The sequence below is a fragment of the Chenopodium album genome, chromosome 26, assembly GCF_948465745.1.
Source record: "Chenopodium album chromosome 26, dcCheAlbu1.1, whole genome shotgun sequence".
Taxonomy (NCBI): Eukaryota; Viridiplantae; Streptophyta; class Magnoliopsida; order Caryophyllales; family Amaranthaceae; genus Chenopodium; species Chenopodium album.
This window is the reverse complement of record NC_137859.1, coordinates 32228848-32250884: the sequence shown is the minus strand read 5'-3', so window position 1 is coordinate 32250884 and position 22037 is coordinate 32228848. Positions and strand designations below refer to the sequence as shown.

Below are 22037 nucleotides of genomic sequence, written 5' to 3'. Positions count from 1 at the left end.
AGAGAAAGCTTCAATTACCACAATTTTTTTTTAAAGAAAATGGCATCAAAGAGGTCTAGGACTCAACGGGGTGAAAGCTCGAGGCAACAAGCTCCAAGCATCGACCCGGAACTCCAAATTCCGGGATGGGAGAGGGTGGTCATCACCACCCAAGAGCAAAGGGCTAGGATGCTTAACCTCATCGCGAGGCAGGTAATTCCTACCCGTTTTATTCATCACCCTACTTTATCTAGACTAGGAATTGATAAATATGTTGAAAAATTGTTTAAAGGAATTGGCATGAGTGGTTTGTTTCAATTACATTATGATACTTATGATTATTTGACCCTAGAATTCATTTCTAGTTTTAATGTCATAAAATCGAATGCTTTAATCTCTCATGTTCAATTTCGTTTGTTTAATAATGATATTAGATTGTCTTTGAAAGAATTTGGAAAATTGTTTGATTTAAAATCGGATAGACCAATTGAACCACCCCAAGACAACATCACCTTTGTTTATCATGCTTTAACGGGGAACCCAAATTTGAACCTCCAACATGCCAAGGGCACTTGGATTCAACATCCCGTGCCAAAACTTTGGCAACGGTTTGTTGGCCTCACCATCTTTGGGAGGCATGAACCCGCGAATGTGAGGAGGGATGAACTAGAATTGCTAGGGTCCTACATGATCTCTAGGAGCGACAAGTTGAACATAGTTCATAGGATGGCCCAACACTTCCAACGGGTGGCTAATGCGGCCGAGTCGGGTAGGTCTAGAGTCCCGATTTACTTTGGGGGGTTAGTTACCCATATAGCGGTCAAACACCTAGGTTGGACCCCCGACGGAGATGGAAAGGTAGACGGCCCAACCCTTATGGATGGAGTCTACTTGGGAGGGTTAAATTGGATTAACGTGATTGGGGGTGACACTTGGTGGGTAATCCATAGGGAGTCGGGTAGACGGGACAATGCTTTCACCTTACCCAACTCGGCCATCACAAAATTTGAGAAGGGTCTTCCCTCCTACACCTTCGAATTAGGAGACTTAGGAGAGGCCCAACCTCACCACCAAGCACCTCCCTCACAACAACACTTCCACCAACCATCTCCACCACAACATTTTCACCAACCACCACCCCAACACTACTCACATGACATTCCCACTTCCTCAACCAACTACAACATCGACCCTAACGCCCCATATGACTTCTCGGCTTTTAGGAGCCAATTAGATCGGTTAGAGAGTGGGCAAGGGAGGATAGAGGGTATGGTTAGGAACTTGGACACTAGGGTAGGATCCCTAGATACTAGAGTTGGGGTGGTGGAGAGGAACCTAGGGCGGGGTTTGTACCCCATGTATGATGATTATGCCCGTCGGGGGGCTATTCCTCCCGAATCACTAGTTCCCGATTGGTTCCAACCTCCCCAAGGGGGGTATACGGACCCAAGTGCCTACGGTACCTATGTGGACTATTCGTCGGTCCATGGATATGGGACCGATGCTCCTTTTGGTGGGCTTGGGGGGAATGTGGACCCTAACTATTTTGCAGGTGGTTCGGGTTATGGTGGTGGTTCGAGCCATGGAGGGGCGGGACCTAGCCATGGTGGGAGTGGCTATTCGAGGATGGATGAGGACGAGGAGTAGGTTACCCTCCCAAGCAACAGCCTTGCCCGATCGTGCTAGTTGCTCGCATGGATCGTGCTAGGTGCTAGGTGCTAGGTTACCCTCCCAAGTCAATGAGGGCATTGCTTGATTTGGCCTGGGGGGGTAATCCTTCGCTTGGTAACTCTCTTTCCTTTCTCTCTTTTTACTTGCTTTTTAGTGTAGTTTTATTTGCTTTCCTTATTTGAAAAATACAAAAAAAATTGAAAAATCAAAAAATAAAAAAAATACGAACCAATGAACTGTAAATCATGCTTCCCTGTGCCCCATACTTGAGAAAAATTGTTTTGATTCTTGGTATTTGATTGTGAATATTGTGGATTTGTTGATCATGATTTGAAGTTTAATTGCTTGGATTCCTAAACATGCGTCAATTTTGTCTAACTACTTGTGAATATAGTGCTTGACTAATTGATTTGGTTAGGAATGTGTGATTAGTTCCTGGTATGTCAATGAATTTTAGTATTGATCTGCAACGATGAGTAGTGTTTCATAACTCACTATTATGCACATGTGGAGGACGAAGGCATTTGTTCTTTTAGGTAGCCTTCAGATTTATTAGATACATTTGTTCCCTTCTTGCTACCCCTGTTGTTGCCTTGACTTTTTATTGTTTTTAGCCACATTACAAGCCATGTTTGCCCCATTGGTTACTAGTCCCAAGCTTGGCTTGGGGGAGCTATTAGTGAGTGAGGTGAGGGAGTTTGTAGTGTGCACATTATTTGCACAATTTGGGTGAGAAGTATTTTGTTCTTGATCATATTTTTGTTTTGATGAGTTTAAAAGTGTATATATTTGAGAAAAAATAAAGTATGATGATATGAAAAAAAAAGAAAGTGAACTTCTAATAATAAAAAAAATGAAAAAAAAGAGCAAAAAGAAAAAAAGTGTTTCATGTTCAAATTATCTAAGTGAAGGTTTATCAAAAAGAAAAGAAAGAAAAAATTGAGTTTCAGTGCTGTATAATTTGGCTGAGGAAAGAAATAGAAATTGTGAGGATTGGCCTCCTGTGTTTGCTGTTTCTTGCTGGTGGTTGTGGCGTTGGAGGAACGAAAGGAGCTTCAATAGAGAGTGTGAAATCCCAATCGATCAAGCAGCCTTTATTTTGACTAGGGTGGGTGAGATTCGAAGAGCGTATGCACGGGATGAAGGGTCTAGAGCTAGCAAAAAAAGGAAGACTGAACGGTACATTAGATGGGAGGATCCTCCAGTAGGTTGGGTGTGTCTTCATACGGATGGTGCAGCTAAAGGGAACCCCGGGCCAGCTGGGGCAGGTGGGATCATTCGAGGTGCGAGTGGGGAGTTATTTGAGCTATTTGCCATGAACTGTGGACATTGCACTTGCACTCGAGCGGAGTTATTAGCTGTGCTTCGTGGGCTAGCCATTGCTTGGAATGGTAGCCATCGAAAAGTTCAGCTGAGAATTGATTCACAGGTGGTAGTTCGTATGTTAGTTGAGGAAACTCCAACTAACTCCCCGTTCATTCATTTAATCCAGAAATGTAAATCTCTTATTGCTCGTGAGGGTTGGGAGGTTACTATCGGACACTGTTTTAGAGAAGCCAATAGAGCGGCAGATTGGTTAGCCAACTATGGGGTTTCGTCGAAATAGAAGCTAGTTATCTTTGAAGCGGTCCCGAGGGATCTTCGAACCGTTTTATTGGAGGACTTGCGGGGTGTAGCTTTTCCTAGGCTAGTCTAGGAGAGCTTTTGTTTTTTATTTCTGTTTTTTGCTGTTCTTTTCTTTGTTGCTTGGTTTTCGTTTTTCTTTGCTTTTCCTTTCTAGTTTGTAAGGTTTCTATTTCTTTCTTGGGGCTTGCCCCTCGTGTTCACCAAAAAAAAAATAGCTTAGTCCAATATAATTGTTAAATTAAAGCAAGAAGTGCACTAATTAACAGCCAGGACATCGCCCGGGATACATACTAGTTATATACTTACAAGTCACAAGTTTGGTTGTAGGACGTGTGGTTTTTGATAAATTGAATTAGAAATCTTAGCTTTATTTATCCCTCATTATTTTAGATCTTAAAACTTTATTATTACATTAATATAGCCTTTTTGAACTTCATATTCCTTCTTATTTTTGAATTTCTTTTATATTCATGCAAATAATTTTTTTTTTTTCAAACAAATCAATTCATTAATTAATAAAAAGCCATTCGGCATCTACAAATGAAATCTTAATTAACAAATACATAAAATTGAATCAAATTAGGGTTTCCTTCATCAAAGCTACGATCGTTGAAGATATCTTGCATTGTGGTACATCTCTCGCACACATCGCTGGAATATACAGCTAGCCTTTTCGAAGAGACAGTCTAACGATTTGTTGTAGCTGTAAGGATGATTCTCATCTGATTCGCCTGAACGCATTTGAAAATTTGACATCCGTTGCGATTCTGAACAAATCTTTATTAAAGAATTAACAATAGGGCAAAAGATGATTACTTTTTTATGAACCCTAACACACAAACAAACCCTAAACATAAACAAAAAGCTAAACTAACAAAAACTAACGACTCCACCATAGGGAGACACTCCACCATAGGGGACGGACGAATATCTACACTACTTGTGTAGATTTATTAAAACTTAAATTGCAAAACTAAATAAAATTAAGGGAAAAGGGTCGGAAATAGCCTAATTTCCTTGAAAATTAGACTATTTCCGGCCTAAATGACCAAGATTTTGGAGAAACCCTAAAAGAGAGGAGAAGAGAAGAGGAGAGGAGAGAATCGACTCCTTTCTTAGATCACTGATCAGGGTGTAATTCTCATGCAAATAGAATTTAATAATCTATTAATCAACAAATAACTACACATATGGCCTTTCAAAAAATAAAAAAAATAAAAAAGTAAAAAAATTACATACATATTCACGTAGAATCTTGATTAATTTATTTGTCTTGATTAATTTCTTTGTCTTGATTTATAACTCCAAATTAAAAGATCAATTGTTTATACTTAAGACCACATAAATCATGCATGCAAATCACCCAGAAGAGCCCAAATGTTTGAAACTCCCCTCCCCCTCCCCCTCCATTTTACTTCTATGGGTAAGATATTGCATATGTTGACGTTATCAACTTAACTGATTAAATAAACGACAAGCGTCTTTAAATAAAAAAAATATGACGGATTGATTGTCATTTTCGATGGCCAATTTTTATTTGAGTTCATAGCATTTCAAGCATCTAAAAGGTTGAAAACAAATTTAATGAGGTTTGTAAGCATATCAATATATTTAATCAACTTGTTGACCTCTTACAAAGTTACAAATATAGTTGATATATACTATATAGTATATTAGTATATACAACTTCAATAATTCATTTTAAGTCAATATGTTGAGTGTATAATTCATTAGATTATTGTCGGCATCTCTCTTTTTAAAATAAAATAAAATAAAATTGTAGGGAGTATTGATCTCAAGCACAGGTTCAACAATTCATGTAGCTTATTTAGGCCCTGTTTACTTCACCTTAAATAAAATAAATAAATAAATAAATAAATAAAAATAATTTCACTTCAGTAAAAATAAGTTCAATTTAACAAAAATAAATTTAGTTTAGTAAAAATATATAATTGCAGTTCAGTAAAAATAAGTAACTATAAAGAAGAATTATAACAAAAAATCATTAGTAAAAATAATTTCAGTTCAGAAAATATAAGGTGAAGTGAACGAGACCTTAATGGCGGATCATATTTATGAATTAATGTTACTCGTACTAAAATTTCATGTTTTTTATTAATGAAATGGATTGATGTGTTGGGTAATGAGACATAATACTTGAACTTGTGGTCTTTGGTATAAATAGAAATAGTGTTATATACCTGGGTGTACGGTACATCCAGGGCTATAATTGTCATTTTGTCAACCCATCTTTAATATTTCTGTCCAATTTCTTCCTCCTTTTATTAGTTATTATTTACACTTTATTTAGTCTTTTTTTTTAATTTATTTTTTCTTTTTTTTAAAGGGTTGGATTATAATTGCTCCATTTTCAAATAATTGGTGTAAATTTTCTCATTTCAGAGTTGGTTAGATTATACAGTTATTGCTAGGCTATCAAATAATTGGTTTATATTTGCTTATTTTAGAGTTGATTAGATTTTATTTGCTCATTTTGAAATGGTTAGAATTAATTTACATTTTTCAAATGGTTAAATTATAATTGCTCTTTTTCACTGTAAATTTGCAATTTCAGTTTTTTCAATTCAAATCGAAAAATTCATCATAATGAATGTTGAAATATGCCTTGAATTTGGGTTTAGGAGCAGCGAGCTATAGCTCGAGAGGTAGCTCGGTAGCTTCGGACGCATATGGAGTTGCGACGAAATTGGAGCTATAGCTCCTATGCGAGTGAGCTATAGCTCACGAAGGCAGTTTTGGTTCGACTAGGCCGAGCGATAGCTCGCTCGGTAGCTCGCGTGGTAGCTCGTGAAGGTCGAAGGTGAGATAGGGGGCGAGCGATAGCTCGCTCGACCATGAGCGATAGCTCGACTGGGGTCCGAGCGATAGCTCGCTCGATGGTGAGCGAGAGCTCTCCGTTTGTGCACGGTGAAGCCCACAAGACTTATTAGGGTTTCGTGGGTCTTTTTTATGCACTTATCTATCTTATTTAGGGAAGCTATATATAATCCTAGTTAGGGATTATTCATAGTAGAGTCTATTATTGATAATTGATATTATCAATCTGTAATCTGGAATTTCCTCAAGATTAATAAAGCTTTTCTCTCGCCTGCCCGTGGACGTAGCCAACACATTGTTGGTGAACCACGTAAATCTGTGTGTGCTGTTTATTTGTTTTGCATTCATTAATTTGTTCTTTCTCACATCCGTTACAACAAGTGGTATCAAGAGCTAAGGTTTGATTTTGAGTGGGAGAGATGTCTGGGATGAATGTGACAATTGATAAATTCACAGGGAGGAATAGTTTTAGTCTGTGGCAGATCAAGATGCGGGCTTTGTTGAAGCAGCAAGGGCTATGGGCGCCGTTGGCAACGAAGTCATCGGGTCCAGATGACGCGGAGACACCATTGACAAAGAAGTCATCGGGTCCGGTAACCGCTGAGATGGAAATCTTGGAGGAGAAGGCACACTCAACAATCATGTTGTGTCTGGCAGACGATGTTATCACCGAGGTCGCGGAGGAGGAAACTGCATCGGGTCTGTGGTTGAAACTGGAGAGTCTATACATGACGAAGTCTTTAACCAACAAGTTGCTATTGAAGCAACGTCTGTTCGGTCTGCGAATGTCTGAAGGTACATCCCTTAGAGAACACTTAGATCAATTGAATACGATTTTGTTAGAATTGCGTAATATTGATGTTAAGGTTGAGGATGAGGATGCTGCCTTAATTTTGTTAGTGTCTTTACCAGTGTCATATGAGAATTTTGTGCAGTCTTGTATTATTGGTAAAGAGACAGTGACTCTAGAGGAGGTTAGATCTGCCCTCCATACTAGAGAGTTGTGCCATAAGGCGTCTGGTACAGGTACAGATGATCAAGCTGCTGGATTAGTAGCCAATGAAGGTAATGGACAGGGGAATTCAGGGAGAAAATCTAGAAAACCTTATTCTAGGGGTCCTAAACCTAGTGATGTCTGTAATTACTGTAAGGAGAAGGGGCATTGGAAATCCGAATGTCCCAAGAAGATGAGACAACAGGAAAATTTAGAGTCTGCAGATATTGCAGATGGAGACACCCATTCAGAATAGGATTATGTCCTGATTGCTGATAAGCGTGCACATCAATCTGATGTGTGGGTTCTAGATTCGGGGGCGTCTTATCATATGTGTTCACGTAGGGAGTGGTTTATGAACTACAAGCAGGTTGATGGAGGTGTTACTATGGCCAACAACGAAGTCTGCAAAACAGTTGGTATAGGGTCCATCAGAATTCGGACACATGATGGTAAATTTTGTATTTTGAACAATGTTAGGCATGTTCCACAGATCACGAGGAATTTGATTTCACTTAGTCTTCTAGACAGAAAAGGGTTCAATTTCAAAGGTGAAGGTGGAGGGTTATATGTCTACAAGGGTTCAAAGGTAGTTCTGAAAGGTGTTAAACGGGAGACATTGTATGTGATGCAAGGGTCTACGTTATCTGGTTCTGAGTCTGGTGTTGTCACATCATTTGTTTGTGGTAGTGTTAAGAAACAAGTGGAGCATAGAGTCACTCTAGGTAGGGGTGGTGATCCACATCCGGGAAAGATCAGTCAACACGCACAATCTGAGTCTGAATCTGAAGCACCACAGTCTTCGCCGTTGAAATCGGGTCAGCCTAGTTTGGCTCTTGGTCGGCAAGTAAGCTTTGGGAACTCTCCCCAAAGGAAAGGTCGCGAAGACAGGGTGGCTTTTGCACTATTTGTTGGAGAGGTGGATAAATCTGAGCCGTCCAAGGGAGGTGTTGCTCGTGCTAGGAAGAAGCATTGGCAAGCCGTTCGTTCGAATCTGGTTCCACAGAGTAAGTCACAAGGTTGCTTGGACTTACAAATTATTCGAAGCTGTTAGTAGCCCTTAGGGGCTAATCTGGAGCTCTACGGAGCTAATCTGGAGTCCTACGGGACTAATCTGGTCTGGTTGTCATTCGGGACAAGTCTGGTTGCAGGGAGAACCTGGGCATTGTGATCAATGCGTCTGGTTATCTGGTTTTGTGAGAGGATTCAAGTCAAGGTGGAGATTGTTGAAATATGCCTTGAATTTGGGTTTAGGAGCAGCGAGCTATAGCTCGAGAGGTAGCTCGGTAGCTTCGGACGCATATGGAGTTGCGACGAAATTGGAGCTATAGCTCCTATGCGAGTGAGCTATAGCTCACGAAGGCAGTTTTGGTTCGACTAGGCCGAGCGATAGCTCGCTCGGTAGCTCGCGTGATAGCTCGTGAAGGTCGAAGGTGAGATAGGGGGCGAGCGATAGCTCGCTCGACCATGAGCGATAGCTCGACTGGGGTCCGAGCGATAGCTCGCTCGATGGTGAGCGAGAGCTCTCCGTTTGTGCACGGTGAAGCCCACAAGACTTATTAGGGTTTCGTGGGTCTTTTTTATGCACTTATCTATCTTATTTAGGGAAGCTATATATAATCCTAGTTAGGGATTATTCATAGTAGAGTCTATTATTGATAATTGATATTATCAATCTGTAATCTGGAATTTCCTCAAGATCAATAAAGCTTTTCTCTCGCCTGCCCGTGGACGTAGCCAACACATTGCTTTGGAATTAATTAATTAATCTAGATGATTGGTCATTATTTATTTTTGACCTTGATTTTATTAGAATTTGGCGCCGTTGCCGGGGAAACGGTTTTATTTTTATTTCTAGTTGTTATTAAAGTCTAGATTATTATTTTTTTTATCTTTTATTTTATTTTTATTTATTTTTTTTTATGAGTTGAAATTACCCATGCTTACGCCACTACAAGAATTATATGATTTTTATGCAGCACCTGAATACTGTTGTTGTCAATATCGTCTTTGTCATGAAAATCCTGAATGCCCTTATAGTGAGTTTTTCGTGCGTGCTCCTGATGATTTTAGAGTCTTTCCATATACATATGATCATATTCGGAAATGATTAGTTGCTAATGACAGTTATTGGAAGACTCTTGATGAAAAAGTCTATGGACACTATAATAATACGAATGTTATTGAGGTTGAAGAACCATTGGTTATAGAATGTGTGGTTGAAAAATCATTGGGTGACGAATCAGTGATTGAAAAATCATTAGTTCTAGAAACGGTGGTAGAAAATTCCTTTGTTGATGATGAGGTTATTTGTGAGGGTAAAATTTTCAAGTCATTATTGGATGATAAAGACAATGACTACCTCCATGTTCGTTCTGTTAATTCTAAATTTTTAACGGAGGAAGTAGAAGGTTGTGGTGTATTTTCATCTCTTTCTTTTGATTTTAACTTCTACCTTGAGTTCTCTTTATGTGCTCCTAACCTTTTCTTTGTAGGGATTAATGTGCTTGCTATTAAGCCCTATGTAGTGCTTAATGAAATGTTTGCAGGGGCGTTTGATAAGTTACTCAAGGCGTTGAATTCTTCCGATTGAGAGAAAGAGTATGGTCGAGCGGGACCTTGATAAACTAGCGCTTTGCGGGAGGCAACCCGTATTTTGTTGCTTTTTATTTAGTTTTTTTTTTTAGTCTTTTATTTTTGTGTATTTTCTTTTTGTTTTGTTATAGAGAGGTAAGGAGAGTGTATCTTATGCTTGTGGGAGTACCTTTTTGTGCAGGTTTTGATCAAGAGAGCGAAAAAAAGACGACAAACTAGTACAAAAGATATTTGGGCAGAGAGTAACAGCGATCAGCCCGTCAAATCAGTAGCACGGGCCCGATCGGGCAGAGCTCGCCCGATCGGGCGCGCGTACGCGACAGCAAAGTTTGTGAACTTCGACATGCCATAACTTTTGCGTTTCTTATTCAATTTTGGCGTGTGACCTATCGTTGGAAAGCTCTTCAAGTCTAATTTCCAATGAAATTAGAACCACTGCATTATGATTTATACATCAAAAGTTACGATCAGTATAGTGCACCTGACTTGATTTTGATCTTTTTCCCACTAACACTTTGTTTCATTCTTGCCCAAATTTGCTCCAAAGAGATGCATTGCGATCCTCGAGGCTTTGGTGACATTGATGTGGTGATGATGAAGAGTAGTCACCTTGACTACTAGCTTCCCTTTAAGACAATGAGGACATTGTCTAATTTAAACACACGAGTGTTGTGAGTTATGACTTGACATATTCCGAGTCGACTATTAGGTTGAGTGTATGTCTTTTTAAACACACGAGTGTTGTGAGTTTGGGAGGGCATTATTCACATAAAGGGGTTGGGACGGAGAGCGATCGAGTACATCTTTTACTCGCCACATAAATGAGAGTTGAGTGTCTGAGCACTAGTCTTGAATTCTATATGCTCATTTGGTTTGCTCTACTTGACAATTGTTAGGGAGGAAGAGTAATTGGATGAATGAGATTGATTGATATTGAAGCATGTTCATTAGATTTTCCTTGAATCGTTTGTGCTTGATTTGATTATTGGGGTGAGGCATGTTTTATATGTTCATTGATGAGCTTTTTGCTTAGGGACAAGAAAAGGTTTGGCTTGGGGGAGTTTGATATGTCTATTTTATATAGTATTTTACCCCCGTCCCTTGGTCATAATTAGTAGTGTTTTTGGCTCTTTAGAGCCACTTTTATTACTAATATGTGTTTTCTAGTGTTTTCGTAGTTTTGGTTGAGTTTTGTAGAGAATTGCACCTTTGGAGCATTTTCCCGGGATTTTATGGAGCAACTACGAGCATTGGAGGAGCACGACCATCTTTCATAGCCCAAGATCGGTTAGAGTAATCAAGCCGGTGAATGAGGGCTCGACTTGTGTGAAGACGAGGCATTTGGACCGAATGATTTAAGCCCCAAAGAGGATATTTGGTTTGGGCCAAGTTACGAGCCCAAACGAGGAGTCCAAGCGGCCCAAAGGTGTCCGCCCGATGATCCGCCCGATAGCGCGCCCGATCGGGCGCGTGTTTCTGGAGGACGTTTTAAGCGTCGTTTAATTTGTTTTAACTTAGGATTTTCTAGCTTAGTATAAATACGCTTTTGTTAAGCGAATTTAGGGGGGAATTCTTTTCTCCCTTCCCTTACTCTCTCTTTTCTCTCTCTAACTTTTCTCTTTCTCTCTTCTCTTAAACTCTTAGTATTATTTTCTCTCTCTACAACTCTTGTTCCTTTTAACTTTGGTAACGATTTCTTCTCTTTTAATCTCAGTTATTTATTTTATTTCTTTACTCTATCATGACTACTTTTATTGCTTCGTTTAGTTTAGATTTAATTATGTCTGAGTAGTTTAATTCTAGGGTTTATGGGGATCCATAATTAATATGAAGGGATAATTTATTATTATTGATATTTGATATTGCATAATAATTTCGTGTTGAATTGTTTTAATTCTTTGCAATTAGATTATGAATCGAGCAGATGTGATTTGATTGTAAAAGTATAGCAATATTGAATTGATGAATCGAGCAGATGTTAATTTGATATTAAAGGCTATTTTCAATAGGAACTTAGATCTAGTAAATTGCGAGAGCCTGTTAGATCTATGTTGATTAATAAATTGTGAGAGCCTGTTAATCATGTTATTTGTGCAATGTTGATTATTGATTGTTATGTTTTATCCCGGAATATTAATTATTGGTGAACCTGTGACCCTAGGCCTTTTCATTATTGATTTTCTCCCTAAACTTAATCTCCGTAGTATAGTTTCATATCAAAAACAACAAATTGGTTACCTTAATAATTTAGATTATAATTAATTAATTAGGAATAGAAAGACCAGTTTCCCTGTGGATTCGACCCTACTTCCCTATCTACATTAGTTAGAGGACTTAGGTAATTACTTTTGATTAGGTGATACGACTTTAGCCTGTCAGTGAACCACGTAAATCTGTGTGTGTTGTTTATTTGTTTTGCATTCATTAATTTGTTCTTTCTCACATCCGTTACAACAATGAATTAATAAACTAATCGATGGTTAAAATTACTCGCACTTGTATTAGATTGTTGAATGAATTTTTGAAGAGGATTAGTTGCACCGGAACCAATTCCGCCATTAATAAGCAACGGAAGCTTTTGATTAATTTTTCTACTGTTCAATTTCTATAATTTAAAGCTTCAATAATTGTAAAATCTAAATTATGGCTGAGTTAAATTTTCAATTTGAATGAATTTTCGGAAGATTTGCTAAAATTTAGGGCTTAAATTTTGTAGAAGAAGAAAGAGAAAGAAGCAAAAGCAAAAGGATGGAGAAGTGTTAGCATGCGTGAGTCACATGTTAAATATTGAATGTAATTACAAAAATGCCTGTGGATGTACTTAGAGGAAAGTACACCCGGGTGTACAGAACAAGAGCTGTGGTATAAATTGTAGACTTTCTGCTGTTAGGCTCAGAATATGGAAACAAAACACTATTGATTGAAACAAAACACTAAGGGCCTGTGAAACAAAACACTAATTTATGTGAAACAAAACACTAAGGGCCTATTCTGATTGACTGAAATGAGCTAAATTGAACTGAATTGAACTTATTGGAGCTAAACTGAACTGAACTGAATATTTTATGAGAGAAGGAAATTAAAATAAGAACTGATCTGAACTTATTGGAGCTGAACTGAATTAAAAATAATTTGAAGAGAACAGACCCTAATTAGATTATTTCAAGATATAATATGGGTTCAAGTCTGAATCCATATTGGAGTCGCTATTGATTGGCCGCTGGCACTATGCCGCTATTTAGGAAAAATATACCGTACTATATTATGGTATCAAATTTTGCTTACATCATAATTAATTGTATGTCAATTTTTATAAATAAAATAACGTATCTCACAAACTTATATCATATGTGTCATAAGAGTATTATTTTGAACCGTAAAGGCGTAAACATTGTGCACATGCATTGAGAATTATGTGCACAATGTTTACGAAGTCCTATACACTACGAAGTAAGCAAAAGACCAAAAATTACTCTAACAATTATTAATCACAAACTTCAAATTAAATACGAAGTATTATAGCTATGATTACTTATAGAGTTAAGACCAAAAAACAATGCAGAACAAAACGTAAAGATGTAGAACTACAACAAGCAAATTGTCCTTGAATAGTACGAACATGTATCAGAGTTTGAAGTACTTGATTATTCATCAACCTCTAGAAAGTTTTACCAGAAATAAAAACCAGTGGGTTAGATATCTGAGGGGCCAATATTTGTGGGAAAATGTGGCTCCTCGAAAGGTAGAGGCATCAAAGAATATCCTAGATTTGATGCCCAACTACAATTATTCTTTATGTCTATGGTCGTAATCTGCTACCTAACCACAGCTTTTCGATTTTACGGTTGTTTGGTTTCCATTTGAATTTTGCTTCCCAACTTACCAATAATTACTCTCACTTGGACAAGATATTTGTCCTCTCGGAAGTGGTCGTTTTAACTTCTCAAAATTTGATACATCGTAAAGCAATTGAGTGTATGCTACTGATAAATATATAAGAGTTACTATAAATTAGACCATCTCCAATGGTGAGACTCAACACTCAAGTGAGTATTTTTAGGAGAGAGTGAATATTTTTTGCATGTATATCAATAAGTTGGTATCTTAACTTAGGGCCTGTTCACATTTATTTAATTTCAGTTCAGCTCCTAATTTCCTTCTCATATAAAATATTCATTTCAGCTCAGTTCAGTTCAGCTCCAATCAGTTAAGCTCCAATCAGTTAAGCTCTAATCAGTTCAGTTCAGTTTATGTGAACAGGCCCTTAGCAACTCTAAAAGAAAGTTGCTAAGTTTAGATACTCAACTTTGAGTCTCATTTGACAAAAACTGTAGGCCCTTGTCAATATTCTAATATGTTCCAACCAATATGCATATGCATCACACGATTCAAACTATTACCCCCGTTAATAGTTTAATACAAGATAGATTGACCAATGAGAGGTTTCAGTCCGACATGATGCATTCTTCTTTCCTTAATAAGGAAAACAAAAATACACCCGCTCCCCACCCCTCCACCCCCCCCCCCCCCCCCCCCCCCCCCAAGTACTAGAGAAGTGCATATACATGCAAATTAACAGAAAATAGTTCAGACTAGGTAAAATCATCTTATTCATTTAGATAGAACTCTGTATTATTCGTGAAAAGGCCAAAATAAATAAATTTGATAACACGGTAAAGTACTTTGAATAAGCAGCCACTAGGCAGACACATGATTAAGCAAAATTGAGACCATGACAAGTATGAATGAGTTGAGCAAAGATACAATAACAAAGACAAAGTGTTCAACAGACGTAGCCACCGAGTTCTTTGTCTGCTACCACAGTACCATTCCTCCTGCTGGCATTGTTGCCTTGTATATCAGGCCAAATGAACAAATGATCCCTCTTCCAATATGTTTGTGAAATTCTGAGTAGGCTACTGAATATTCCTGGTATTAGAATATAGACCTGTATAAATAGCAATTACACAAATTGCTTCATGAATTTAATTGCTGTAATATGATTCTGACACTATCATCAATAAAGTCGAAAATTGATTTGCTTTATCATGGAGCGATTGTAGGAAATTACTTAATAAACCAATACTTGAAATTCATGTCATTAACAAAAAAAAAACAAATTAGTGAGTCAGTGATGCTGAGTACATACGAACACTGCTCATCTTCACTTAAGAAAAACATGGATCAAATGATAACAACGTAAAATAACATATCCGAATATCTGATCATATCTGGGTTTTTCTTTGACTCGAGATCTTAATTTTTAAAGGGGATGTTAAAAAGGAAGGGGGAAAGCAGAAGGGAAAAAAAAAAAGAGAGATTTGAGAATGGAATACTGCTTGAAGGGATCTGCTGACACAACACCTATGTAGAGAAACAATTCAAACCAAGTCTATAAGCGGAATATTGTTTTATCAGTTGCATGCAGGAGCAAAGCAACATTCCTATGAAACTTCAATGGAAGTTTCACAATATCCAGACTTCTAAGACAAGGTCCTATGGAATGACATAATGCAAAATGTAGTGGGTAAACATGAACTCAAAATCAGAACCCCAAGTACAAACTTACCAAAGAGTTACTTGATTGATGGCCTCCTAAGCTTGTTGTCTTTCTTCTTCAATTTAGCTGCAAGTAGTCACCAGAATACCAACATCAAGAGCCATTATTAACTGAAAATATTAGACAATGCGATGCAGTAAACAATTATATTGTGGTAGAAAGGCCTCAGAAAAAGACTCAATGAAGGTGGGCAACGATACAAACATTAAACAAACGAAAAAGGCCTGGCTAATCACACAACATCACTTAGACACCCATGCGGCCACAACCACCATTTTAATTTGATACGGAGAATGTTATTCCTGCTCTGGTTTATGGTCCACAAGGATGTCAAATAAGAAGTTTGCAAACCGTATCATCTTTAAAACATGAATAATAGTGATCAAAATAATCTAGCTATTCAAGATAAACACTGCAACTCTCTTTGTGATGAACCAAAAGAATCTTCTAATGAACCTCTATTTTAAGATGAAGCTGACAGGAATCAATTAAGATGCTAGTATTCATAACTCAATGCTAAGGTTACGAATTTTCCATCCAATTCCCACCAAAAGTAAAAGAATTGCTTCAAGAATCCCTTATAGTCTTGGCTGTCGTGGTACAATAGACAATCAAGCAACAGAGAACTTTTCACTATATTATGCAATGAGCCAGTCAAATTAGTAAAGTTCAAATTTCTCTTGTAAATTTACATATATTTTTAATCTCTCATAAAGGCATAGTCACTAAACAGTCATTCTACCCATTAATATTTAGGCCTTAGCATAGTAACATGGATTCTTTACATTGACACACTGACACCATTATGAATGCAATAAGATATTGAATCGTATTGATTGCTAAGCATATGCGGAAAATCAGAATAACTTATGATTTATCAGATGTGCAGATGAACCAAAGGTTGCAGTTCCTTATTCCTGTCATCCTGTGCCAAATTTTACTCGGTACTGAGTGACAATAGATTTATTCTATGGTGTAAGACACGATAGTATCTGATCCCAATTACATCAAGAGAGGGTTTTAGGTTAACAGGGCTTATCCCAATTACTCATTGATGTAATGTATCCAAACATAATTCAACTTATACACTCAATGATGTAATGTATGTATATATACAGGTCCATGTTAACTATTGCACAGACAAGGCAGAAAGAGATAAACATAAAATCAAGAGAACATGACTTGATTCATTATTGTGCAGTGAATAACCATCCTTTCCTTATTACATTCCCCAACACACCTCATACACATTATGTGCCCTGTCCTGCAAGATCCAGCATGTTGACATTTCATTCACATTATATACTCAATTTATCTTTATCTAATGAAATGGTTTCTGCCTTGCATGCTTTTCATTATTAAATGAATGTGTGTGTGTGTTTATTTATTTATTTATTTTTTTTTTTTATTTATTTTTTTTTTTTTTTTTGTGATAGGATTAAAGGAATGTGTTTTTATCAAGGTGATATAAATTTTTATGCGAAATGTGATTAGCTTCAATAACAACATGCAAATGCAGTATGTTATGGATATAATATAAAACAAACAGTTTGGTTACAGATTGTGGGGGAAATTCATTTTCTGAAGGGCTTTTGCAGTGCTTTCAGCTTACATTTTTAAAGGAATTATGGTCACTTTTCCTTTACAACAAAGATTGGCTGTTGTCCTTAGACTGTTCAAAAGAACCAAAATCCCGAAGACGGATTCAAATTTGCAACTACGTTAGTCTTAAGATTCATGACACAAGATATTATTTCACATTGTATCCATCAATTCTCTTTTACCAAATCCACCTATGAAACCAACAAAGATACAATCAGAAAAGTGTGTAACTTTTTTTCATGCTACGTGTACTTTGGCATGCAAGTGAGATTGATGCAGAATGTCCCAACAGATTATTTAAAACCTGACAAAATCTAGAAGTACCTGGAAATGGCAGTGAAATAAAATGCAATCAATTATGGTTTTGAGGAACTAGGGGTTGCTAAGCGCTGATCCTGAACTCAAGGGCACCTAAATCCAAAAACAAAAACAATAAAAATTGTTAAAGCATTGCATATCCAGCTGGTAAATAAAATTCCTTGAAACAAAAACAAATAAGAGAAAAAGCCTCTATATCCAACAAATATTGCATTATAAAATCGAAAAATGTTATCATCATTAAATCTAAATGCATAGAATGCAATAATTAAACAGAATAAAATGATATTCTAAACTAATTAAAAAAATGCAAAACCTAAGATTTAAAACAAAGTCAGAGATTTATAATTCTTGTTCATCAAATCCAGAATCCTTTGTGAAGCTGTTCAAAAGTAAATCAACCTACATGATATAAGATGCACAATATCTAAAAGATTTGACAAGCTAATAGACATTCAATCTGTGACTTTTTAGGTATTTAGAATTTAGATAATACTCCGTACTATTCATAAAGAAAAAGGTTATTAATTATATTCCTAAATATTAAACCTGACTTGAGGCCTTAAATAGTTTATTTTACTCAGTAAAAATACGGGACAAATATATAAATAGATTCACAACATGGCATGTAGCATCAAAATGAAAAATAAGATGAAGAAATACAAACATGAAATTAATTAGAAACAGCTGCAGACTCCAGGCAAGTTGAGGGTAAAAGGCAAAACACCAACCAGTGAGCCACACCCCACTGCCAAATGCTGAAACATCATGTCAAAACACACAATAATAGGATTTATTAAAATAAAGGGACAGAAGGGAAAAAAGAAAGTACCTAGAGCTTTCTAGTTTATTTAAGATTTATGCATTTGATAAAAACAGTTCTGCCTTTGTGGCGAGACAAGCTTAATTTATAACACCAGTAAAATGCCAAAAAAGTCAGGCTTTCATCAATTGTCCGTGATAACAATGCAAACACATGCGCCAAGAGCAGCACTGTGTAACAGTGCTGAACCTTTTCACTGAATAACCCACAATGAGCGAATCTATGTTACCAGGAAGACATCAGCCTTCTTCAGCTGGATTAAAATGCATGAATTTGATACCTAATAGATGTCTCAACACCCATGTAACTGAATTTTTTTTCAGCAATTGAATGTGAGGATTTTACAATTTTTACATGAACAAACCTCCGACATTAACATATTTAAACTTTGATATTTGTATCAGCACCCCAACTTCTAGAAAGGATTGAGAGGGGAAAACTCTTCATTTGCACAGAATTCATACGATCAAAGATAACCTCGTACTCTCAGAATTTCAGCAGGAAGCTCTGAAGAACATTTCTCTAAAAACTAGACTGTTTGGCTTGCACATTTGCAAAAATTAAACTATATCACTGGAGCCAAAAATATAAAACCTCAGTGAATAATTAAATACCTTACAATGAACGACTACCTTACAATCAACGTTGAGCAGTCTTTGACCCTTCTTCCTTACAGTTTTTATCACCGCTTCCGTTTCCACACCAAAACTTGCCAGTTGCCACTCTCCTCTGGATCCCCAACAACTGTGAATCTACCCCCGAATTGGCGAATAGCAGTAGAGTAACATACAAAGAGCAGATTTTGCACACTCTTTGCAGCCTGATTACAGGGAAAATTCCAATTATCTAACCTATCTGCTGAGCTTCACCTGTATGAAGAGCTTAACAGGCAATAGAACACTTTACAGTGTGGTTCAACTATCACAGATGATGTTCTCCACCATGATACTTTGGGGAAATCCCCTGGAAGCAAGTTTTACAACTTGTTGATTTTAGAAACTTCCTTTGCTCAGAGCTGGATCCCAGCCCTTACTGCTGCATAAGACCTCTACCGCTTGTACTTTCTTTACTATCCAGGTCAGTAAGCTTATAGCAAACCTCGTCATCTGATACAGTAGCTATCAACCCATCTAACCCAAAGCTTATCTTTTTCAAAAGCTTAAGCCCACAGAAGTTTGGCGATAGCAGCTTCGTCCCCCAAACTTAGGTTTACCTGAAGATCTATGCTTAAACAAAGTATCCCAAGATAAATCATATAAAGGAGAATTTCTAATACTATCTAACAGTAATATCATCCAAATGGTCTTCAACATGACTACTGCCACCTAAAATAAAGCCATCAGCATCTTAATTACCTGCATTACTTTACAGGCAACAGCTCAAATCTGCGGCTTCATCTTAAGAAAATCTTTTAGGATATTCTCAACAAGTCAACAGTTAGTAGCAATATTCTTCTGATATTACGTGATTAACCAGCTAGATGCTCGTCCTTTTCTAATATTGTTTATTTCCATTGTATTTCTGACCTTTTTTGCATCTTCCCACTGTTCCACATCAGCATACATGTTGTGAAGCAACACATAGGATGCTGAACTTTCTGGTTCAAGCTTTGATAGAGCCTCTGAAGCAACTTGAGCCAGCTCTACATTGTTATGTATCCTACAAGCTCCTAGCAGAGCACCCCATATGGTTTTATCAGGCTTGTGGGGCATGCTATAAATCAAATCCATGGCCTCTTGTAGGTTGCCATGACGAGCAACAATGTCGACTAGTGCAGCATAATGTTCGGTCTTGGGTTCAATTCCATAATCCAAAAGCATAGATTCAAAATACTTGTGGCCTTCTTTCAGTAAGCCAGCATGGGCACAAGCATTCAAGACTGATACAAATGTAATAACGGTGGGAAGCACTTTGAGCCTCTTCATTTCTTCAAAAAGCTCTAAAGCTGCTACTGCATGTCCATGAGATGCATATCCACCTATAATTGCATTCCAAGAGATTACATCCTTCTGCATCCCCATCTCATTAAACATGATCCTAGCCTCTGTTATTGCCCCACACCTTGAGTACATAGTAACAAGTGAATTATTGATAGGTATATCAGCAATAAGTATTTTGGTAATCAGCTGATGGATCTGCCTTCCCAAATCCAGGGCAGCAAGGCCAGTACAGACACTAAGAACTGATGATAGAGTGTGCCTATCAGGCCTCACCTCCGCAGCCTGCATTTGTACGAACAACTTGATTGCTCCTTCAAAGTCTCCATTCTTATCACATCCTGCAATTAAAGAATTCCAAGAGACAAGGTTTCTCTGTGGAGCCCTGCTGAAAAAATCAAGAGCAGATTCTAAGTTCCCATTTTGGGCATAGCCTGACACCATCATATTCCATGACATTATATCAGTGTTTGGCATTTGTGAAAAGAGTTGTGCCGCTTGTTTCATATCTGAAGCTTGAACATAACCACTAATCATTGTATTCCACGAAAATGTATCCCGGTCTACCATCTGATCAAAAAGTTTTCTAGCAGAAATGACATCACCCACTTTTATATAAGCCATGATCATAGCATTCCATGACAACACATTCCTCTCAAATCCCATATTTTTTCTCATTCCCCCATGTGGGCAATATGACAATTGATCAAAAAGACTTCGTGCTTCATCAACTCTTCCCTTTTGCCCATATCCTGCAATCAAAGTATTATAAGCCGGGACAAGATCTCCCCTCTCTTCGCCGATTTCTTTTCCACATTCAAGCAAAATTTCCTTTGCCTTGTCCCACTCATCAATACGAATCAACCCTGATATAAGTGCACTAAATGAAGAGGCATCTCTATTTGGCATTGCCCTAAACCACTCAATAGCTCTACCAGCATCACCATTATGCAAAAAGCCAGTCACCATTGCATTCCAAGTGATAACATCCCTCTCTGCCATTCTGTTAAAAAGGCATATAGCATCATCCATTCTCCCAACTCGAGCATAACCACTAATCATTGTATTCCAAGAAACCAAATCTCTCTTTGGCATTTTATCAAACAAAAGCTTACCCTCCTCAACATATCTCATCCCACCCCCACGAAAAGAAACATAACCCGAGATCATCAAGTTCCACGAAACAACATCTCTCACTCTTTCAGGCATTTCATCAAACAACTTACGCGCTTTTAAAACCTCTCTATTCTTAACATATCCACTCATCATTGAATTCCATGTTATGGTATTTCTTTCAGACATTCTATCAAACAGTGATCGCGCTTCCCTGAACTGACCTAATCGAATAAGCTGAGATATGCGCTTGTTCCAACTACGAATGTCAGCATATTCAGCACTATATTTTTTCGACACGAAATAACACATGGGTCTTCCCCAACACATTGCCAATCGAGATGGGCAATACAGAACTCTTTGAAACTGCATTTTTTCTAATACCTAGTAACCCTCACAAGTCTGAAGCCATTACTGACCTATTGTTTCAGAAAATTAAGTAAGTGGCAGGAATTAAATCAAACCAAAATTGTTTGAAAACAATAGAATGATAGTTCATCATAGTTTCATGTCTAAAAATTCCAAACTTCTGAAAAAAGCAAACAATTTTCAATTAGAACTACTTATAACAGAAAAATTCTCCTAATTTTAATCAATAATTAACAGAACCCGTACAAAAAATACTGCCACATTCAATTCAGGTACAAGAAAAGTCATACATTGAGAAATAGAGCAAATTAATTGAAAAGAATAATTGATTTGATTCGAGTAAACATATGATTACATAAAGACAAATAATAGGAATAGGTAGAACAAATTTCAGATATATAATACAAACATTAGGAAGTATACCTGAAGATAAAGCAGTAAAGGGGAAGTGAGGAGTGGAATTTGGGGCAAAGAAGTATAGTTTTTGGTTTGGCATGAAAAATTGAGAAGTTCATGTTGTTCTTTGGAGAGTGGCCAACAGACTTGATCTAGCGTTGCACGAGCATACCATTTTGTGTCCGGCTTGAGCCTTGCCTATCAAAACTCTAAGCA

At 37.4% G+C, this 22037-nt stretch overlaps 1 pseudogene across 4 annotated transcripts; it reads right to left on the bottom strand.

Annotated features, from left to right (window-relative positions):
* Positions 1 to 14365: 14365 nt before the first annotated feature.
* LOC145618028 (pentatricopeptide repeat-containing protein At1g62260, mitochondrial pseudogene) lies at positions 14366 to 22027 on the bottom strand (annotated as a pseudogene). 4 transcript variants are annotated; one of them, XR_014107833.1, is made up of 5 exons: positions 21849 to 22027; positions 18621 to 21475; positions 17190 to 17276; positions 15273 to 15329; positions 14366 to 14651 (listed from the first exon to the last, which is right to left on the bottom strand). The product of XR_014107833.1 is annotated as a pentatricopeptide repeat-containing protein At1g62260, mitochondrial pseudogene, transcript variant X1 (transcript). The 4 variants fall into 4 exon arrangements; XR_014107835.1 differs by having other exon boundaries at positions 14366 to 14632; XR_014107834.1 differs by having other exon boundaries at positions 18639 to 21475.
* Between the last annotated feature and the right edge of the window lie 10 nt (positions 22028 to 22037).